Source organism: Malus domestica, chromosome 16 (assembly GCF_042453785.1).
Source record: "Malus domestica chromosome 16, GDT2T_hap1".
Taxonomy (NCBI): domain Eukaryota; kingdom Viridiplantae; phylum Streptophyta; class Magnoliopsida; order Rosales; family Rosaceae; genus Malus; species Malus domestica.
This window is the reverse complement of record NC_091676.1, coordinates 32,845,953-32,853,581: the sequence shown is the minus strand read 5'-3', so window position 1 is coordinate 32,853,581 and position 7,629 is coordinate 32,845,953. Positions and strand designations below refer to the sequence as shown.

The window sequence follows — 7,629 nt, the reverse complement described above, 5'->3', positions numbered from 1 at the left end:
GTTTCTTCTAATTAGCATTTTTAATTTGAAAGTGAAAGTGGTACCTGAATCTTTTTCTAAAAAGCTTTTATTTAGTAACAAGTTCAAGGACGAATAAAGAGTTTAAAGGAGCAAAAAATAGATGAAAGTTTTAATGGAGTTAGCTAAAAGGACCATTGTTGTATATTATACCGAGATCAGGGATCAATACTGACGGATTTTTAGTTTAGAGACCGAAACTTCAATTGAGTGAAAGTTGAGGAAGTATTGCTTCAATTATCTCTATCACAATCAAAACAAACTATCTGTATTCTCTTTATTGGGATGGGATGCTTTGGTTATTCACCAGAACTGCTTCCGGTCCTGCTTTATTTATGTGATGATAATTAATGGGAATGAAATAGATTTTAATTTTTAATTTTTCTGAAGAATAAAGAATGAATAATTAGCTTATAATGAATTGAATAAAATCGAGAGGTTCATCGAACCAAAGCATCTCGAAGGACACAAAAGTTAGGCCGAAAAGTGAGCAACCCCATTGGCTTGCATTACCGCATACTCTTGAGTCAGACTGCGTGTGCTATTCACTTGGGACAATACTCTTGAGGGCCTGAGCTTATTTCCTATTAGAAAATTTTCATTATGATGAGAACACATGTGATATATTACGTGTTTTTATATAAGTTGTAAGAAATTTTATTTTTGAAGTTATTAATTTTTTAAAACATATATCTTACTATTTGTATAATATCATCCTGTGTTATGTTCATGTAAACACAGAAAATTCCTGAAACGAAAGAGACAAGAACAACGTGCACAAAATAATATTTGTATTTTTTGATGGTTTTGGGTTACAATCTCTCTCTATTTTGATCCTCTGATTCGATCTCCGTAAGGTGTGTATTTGTGGATATGTGATTGATCCAAAGGGCCGTTGGGCTTGATCTAAGGATGAACGTTCTTCAAGGGTCGTGGACTTGATCTTGAAGGTGGATTTGAGTGGATCTTCAAAGGGGCTTTTGGGCTTGATCTTGCAGAACGGTTGGATGTGTGGATTTGTCGACGTTGTTGATCCAAGGGCCGTTGGGGCTTGATCTTGGATGAACGGATGATGAACGATGGTGCTTTCTTCAAGGGCCGTCGGGGCTTGATCTTGGAAGAACGGATGATGAACGATGAACACTTTCTTCAAGGGCCGTCGGGGCTTGATCTTGAATTGGTGGATGATTGTTGATCCAAGGGCCGCCGGGGCTTGATCTTGGAAGAACGATGAACGAAGAACGAAGAAGGCTTTCTTGATTCTTCGGGAACTTGGATGTTTGAGAGCTTCGGAGTTTCAGAGCTTCAGAGCTTCAAGGTGTAATATGAATTGGTTTTCCAAATGAATGAATTGGCTTCTATTTATAGAATTTTCCAAGGCCTAATTTTGAATATAATATTCCAGATGAAATAAGTCGTTTCTGCCAGGTGTTGACACGTGTCCTATTTGATGACTTTTCCAACTTATTTCAATTTTCGTTGAGTCGCACACTACGTGTAAAATTTATGTAATACATGAGCGTTGACACTTTAATTTATCGGTCAACATTTATTTACCGAAATTTCGATGTCTACAAATGCCCCCACTTCAAGGCACGTCGTATACATGTGCTTGTCACGTGTAGGAGATGCGTTTTGAAGTCCCTTACTGTAGATGTCGATCCAAGGGCCGTCGAGGCTTGATCTTGAATTGGGCTGGAGATTTCTTCAAGGGCCGTTGAGGCTTGTTCTTGAACTTTTATTTGAAATTTCTTCAAGGGCCGTCAAGGCTTGATCTTGAAGGTTGAAATTGGACCACAAGGAGCTTCATGTGGTAGATGATCTTTGGCTTTGGTAGTGGATGAATCGGCACGTATTTTGTTGCGCTTGTTGACTTTCCACAGCTTTGATCTTGAACTGGGTTGGAGGATTTTCTGGATTCCTCCAATTGTTGATTTTCCACAGCTTATTCTTGAACTAGGTTTTGATTCAAGGGTGGTAGACACTTAATCTTGAATCGGACTTGTGATTTCCTCAAGGGCCGTCGAGGCTTGATCTTGAATTTGGCTGGAAACTTCCTCAAGGGCCGTTGATGCTTGATTCTTGAAGGTTGACTCGAACACATGGCAAGCAGGCACGAGGTAAAGGTGACAACCTGTTTCTTTGTTCAATCTTTCTAATTCACACCTGAGCGGTTTGGTCAACGGTATGATCTTCAAGATTGATGAACTCTTCTTCCAGTTGGTGACTTGATCTTTAAGGATTCGATTTAAGGGTGGTGAATCGGCATGTGCAGCTCACAACGCCTAGTAAGCCGACCCAAGAATTTGAGGGTCAAAACAAGTTCACCGTCCTCAGGCAGATGCAGCATCTTCTCGAGTTCTTCATCTCGGACTCTTTCTGCTGAGTTGACTGTGCATGCTGCATTCTTCTCTGCTTGTTTCTTCAGGTAGATATGGCAGCTTCTCGAGTTCCTCAGTTCGGACTCCTTCTGCTGAGTTGACCGTGGAGACCGCATTCTTCTCTGCTTGTTCCTTCTGCACCTTGTCTCCACATGCTGCAAGGTATCATTTTCACTTGCCTTATCTGTTCTTCAGGTAGATGTGGCAGCTTCTTTGAAAGTACAGCAGCAGTGGAAGGCGAGTACTCGAGAGCAGTGCTAGGTAGGCAATCAGGGAAGGGTTCCAAGCAGTCGGTTCCTTACCCGAGTTTGAGTGGAAGTTCCGGCATATTGTTTTCTTTATCCTTGTCTTTGTAGGTAAGAACAAGGACAAAGGAAAGGACAGGGAGAACGCATGATATGAGATACTCTTGCTTTCTACCCTGGTGATATGAGATACTTTTGCTTTGGAGTTATTGGCTTGCAGAGGTACCCCAAGGAATAAGGAACACTGAGTGACTCGAGAGGCTTCGTTGGGAAGGCATTCTCGGAGATGAAGAAAGGTTCCGTATGTCTGCCTTGCTATGGAAGGTGAAGGTGGACAGTTATAGGAGGTCCCTTAATACCTGTAGAGGTACTATTCTTTCACTCGTGTCGGCAACCAATGCGTGATTGATCAATATGGCTTCACGTGCTTTCTTCTTTATCAGAAATCTTCGACAAATTGCCCGTGATTTGCGCAAAGTTGAGTGTGCATATGACAGGTGATGACGCGGCTGAAAAAGGCTGGCGCCTCTTCGATAACTGGGATCGGCGCTTCGACAAATTACCCGTGATTTCCGCAAAGCTGAGTTTGCGTGTGATGGGTGATGACGTGGCTGAAAAAGACTGGCGCCTCTTCGATATCTGGGATCGGTGCTTCGACAAATTGCCCGTGATTTTCGCAAAGCTGAGTTTGCGTGTGACGGGTGCCGACGCGTCTGGAAAAGCAAGATGCTTCTCCGATTTCTGAGCTTGCCTCTTCGATTTTTGAATGGCCTTTTCGAATTTTGAGCTCGCCTCTTCGATCTCTGAAATCCCGTCGAGTGCTGATTTTTATAGAGGCACGCAGTTCGTTTCAAAGCACACTTGAATTTTCGCTTGTAGAAACTCCCTTCTTGCACTTCTAAGATCTTAATTTGTCCGACCTTTTCTTTCTTCAACACTTTGAAAATGTCTGGACCCTCCGACCGTCGTTTTGACTTGAATCTTGGTGAAGAAACAGTCCCGCCTTCTCCAGACAACATATGGCGCCCATCCTTCATATCCCCCACTGGTCCTCTTACCGTTGGGGATTCGGTGGTGAAGAATGATATGACCGCTGCGGTGGTGGCCCGAAACCTTGTCACTCCCAGAGATAACAGACTACTTTCCAAACGGTCTGATGAGTTGGCTGTTAAGGATTCTCTGGCTCTCAGTGTGCAGTGTGCAGGTTCTGTGTCTAATATGGCCCAACGCCTATTTGCTCGAATCCGTCAAGTTGAATCATTGGCAGCTGAAGTGATGAGTCTCAAACAGGAGATTAGAGGGCTCAAGCAGGAGAATAAACAGTTGCATAAGCTCGCACATAGCTATGCGACAAACATGAAGAGGAAGATTGACCAGATGCAGGAATCTGATGGTCAGATTTTACTTGATCATCAGAGGTTTGTGGGTTTGTTCCAGCAGCATTTGCCTTCGTCTTCTGGGGCTGTACCGCTTAATGAAGCCTCCAATGATCAACCTTCGGTGCCTCCTCCTCCTGGGGTTCTGCCGAGTGGTGTGGCGGCACCTGATCGTCCTTGAAGATCCCCTCTTGTAAATTTGATTTGATTTGATTTTTTTTTTTTTTTTTTTTTTTTAAGTATGTATAATGCAAATTTATGTAAAATTTCCAAAAAATGAAATGGACTTTTATTTCTCTTAATGCTTTTTTTTTTTTTTTTCTCTTTTTTTTTTTTTTTTTTTTTTTTTTTTGCTGTATATATGTGTGTATATATATACATACATACATACATACATATATATATATATTATTATTATTATTATTATTATTTTTTTTTTTTTTGCGTGGAGTGATCCACCATCCCAAAACCCATTTTCCCTTGTTTTTTGCATGGTGCTAGCCACCAAGAATCCACCTTCTCTTTTTTTTTTATTTTTTTTTTTATTTTATTTTATTTTTGTTTTCGTCTGCCTTCACATGGTGCTTGATCCACCATTCCACTTTTTTTCACGTGGTGCCAGATGCACCACCACCTTTTTTTTTTTTTTTTTTTTTTAATATATTTTTTTCTGTATAAATTTGGGTGACGGGATGAGGAATTTGTAGGAAAGGATGAAGACAACGGAGATGCTGCAGTTGAGGCTTCATGACCGGCTAGTCGTTTGACGGCGGTTATTGAAGTTCTCCGCCGTTTGACGTTTGCCACTGCCACTACACAACCATTGCTCCGCCACTGCATTCTTGCTACCTTGCACTGCCGCCACTGCACAGCCGCTGTACTGCATGCCGTCGCAAAGGAAGGGATCATATTTGCAACCTGGGCATTTCCCACCAGACCACCAAGCGTTGCCACAAGACCATCGAAATCCACCTCTATGAAGGGACTCGCCAAGCCGTTGTTGTTCATGGTGGAGTCAAAGACCATGTCGCCAAACTTGAGCTCATGTGAGATGTCGGAAGTGGTGTCGCAGCTCACCCAACCTCCAGGGTCTCAACCTTTCCAGGTGCTTCAGCTACAGAAGCTATCTTATCATCCAGTGCTGGCATTTGGTTAGTAGAATCGGGCATTTCTGGCATTTGGTGAGAGGATGACTCACTCTTCCGAGATTGCAGTCCAGTAAAGCGTGCAAGATCAATCTATTGCTGAGTTCCCCAATATGAGTTTATTGTCCGAGAAACAAAAGACAGCAGATTTACAAGTAATGTTTGAGAAGCAAACTCGTCAGAAATTCGATGCTCTAGTGTAGCAGCTGTGAAACGCTGGAGTGTTCTAAAACACAAGAGCTCATCTCCAAACGACTGCTCAATGACTTCACCTTGGACAGTGACACGAAGTGAACCATGAATTGTATCCGGTGGTTGAGACAATATAGCAAGATGGGTGGGACCACCTCCCCTTCCAACAGTGCCACCACGACCATGGAACATAGTTAGCTTCACACCAAATTTCTTAGCAACGTTGATAAGCTCCTCCTGTGCCTTGTATAACTGCCAGGCTGCAGAGAAACGCCCTGCATCTTTACCAGAATCTGAGTACCCAATCATGACTTCTTGCGTTCCGTTGATCCGCTCTCCATACCAATCAATCGAGAAAAGCCGTGACAAAGCAGCAGGAGCAGCCTCCAGATCTGCAAGCTTCTCAAACAGTGGAACGACTCTTAGTGGTTTCTTCACGTGGCATTCACATTGCAGGAGCTCAACTGCGAGCACATCAGATGAAGCAGTCGCCATCGAGATGATGTATGCTCCAAAGTTATCGGATGGAAGTTCTGATATCACATGTAATGTGTCCAAAACATCAGAGATTTCTTCCGTTTTTTGGAAGATCAGGACCAAACAGTGGGCGCTTGCCACATAATTCAGATAAAAGCCACTCCTGACGGCATTCTTCAGACCACTCACGATAGGAACCAATTTCCAGATGCTTGGTGATGGCGTCTATCACATCAGTATGCCTGTCAGATTCTTGCCTAATATCGAGCTCCACAAGTGAAAGTCCAAAGGTGGACACTTGCCTTAAGAAATCAAGAAGTCATCCACCAGCAATTGCTCGGTTACCACGAGAGCAGAGTGATCTGTAGCAGGGTTCGAGAGGTTCCAAGAACTGCTCAACACTGATCAGTGTTGCCTCCTCCGGAATGTCAGAGTGCCCACTGGCATCACCTCGTCGTGGTGGGCGAAGTAGTTGTTGGAAATCGTGATTCCGGTGGACCCCATGATGGCGTCGATCAGTCCGTCGGTGCAGAACGAGAGGGAGCAGTGGTCGATTCAGATTTTGCGAGCGCCGAAGAGGGAGATGTCGTCGCCGTCCGATTTGCCGCGCCAGCCAACATGGGTGGGGCTCTGGTCGTACATGTGGGTCAGGGACGATGAGTCCTGGGTCTCTGTTTGGCTATCGGAATAGCGCACCATTGATGACGAATCGCCGAGAAAGTCCTCGAGCTTCGGGATGTGCTGGGTATGGCTCTGTGGGTCGACGAACGGTGACAGATTCGGCGAATCGGACTGGCCTTGTTGTTTGCTTTGATCCATCCTTTCCTAGAAGGCGCGGATATAGATTTGTTCAGGCAGATCTTTCTCGAAGATGCTCCACTCTTGTTTTCACCTTCGGGAAGGTAGAGGGCTAAGAGAATCGTACAGAGCGGCTTCTGGGCATGGATTCCGTTTTCGAACGAGCTCGGAGTGGTTCAGAAACCCTAGCACTGCAGATTTTCCTCGCGGGGCCGAAGAAGACAAGCTGGAGTTTGGGCCTGTAATTGTAGCTGGGCTCATTGGTTTTGGAAAGATGGCTTGTCAGGTTGAGAGAGAGAACCAGGCATGGGCTGGTGCCTTTTGGTTGCTGCTGGGCCTAGAGATACATATATCCTTTTTTTTTTTTTTTTTTTTTTTTTTTTTTTTTTTTTTGTAAATACATAATAACATATATTTTTTTTTCTTTTCTTTTTTTTTTTTGTAAATACATAAAACATATATCTCCCCTTTTTTTTTTTTGTTGGCACAAAGAAATTGTAATAGCATTAAAACTTTTAATAAAATCTTTATTCCTTATTTTGGTGTGACTGAACTCAAATTTTGAATATTCGAGCTGCCTACGTACCCCTCCGAAGAAGAGATCAAGTCGTAACGTAGTTCAAATACATAGATATTTTTTTTTTGTATTTTCTTTTGGTGGTGCCGTTTGCAGTTTCAACTCGTGCAGGCAAGGAGCGTTGGTGTTGCCTTTTATGCTCGTGCAGACCAGGAGCGTTGTGTCATGCAGTTTAGGCTCTTGCGGACAAGGAGCTTTGGTTCGTGCAGTTTAGGCTCGTGCGAACAAGGAGCATGAATTTGTTGCCTTTCACGGGTAGTAGCGCTTCAAGAATCTGCCATTGATAGGGCCGATCTTCAAGCCGTCTTCCGCCATGATTAAGTAGGCACCATTGGTGTAGACTTCTTGTACTACGTATGGTCCATCCCATTTTGACGTGAACTTGCTCTTTGTCTTGTGAGTTGTGATGATAGGCCTACG

The 7,629-nt window shown here is 43.4% G+C and overlaps 1 pseudogene; it reads right to left on the bottom strand.

Annotated features, from left to right (window-relative positions):
- Positions 1 to 5,154: 5,154 nt before the first annotated feature.
- On the bottom strand, positions 5,155 to 6,153 carry LOC114822313 (phosphoenolpyruvate carboxylase-like; annotated as a pseudogene).
- Between the last annotated feature and the right edge of the window lie 1,476 nt (positions 6,154 to 7,629).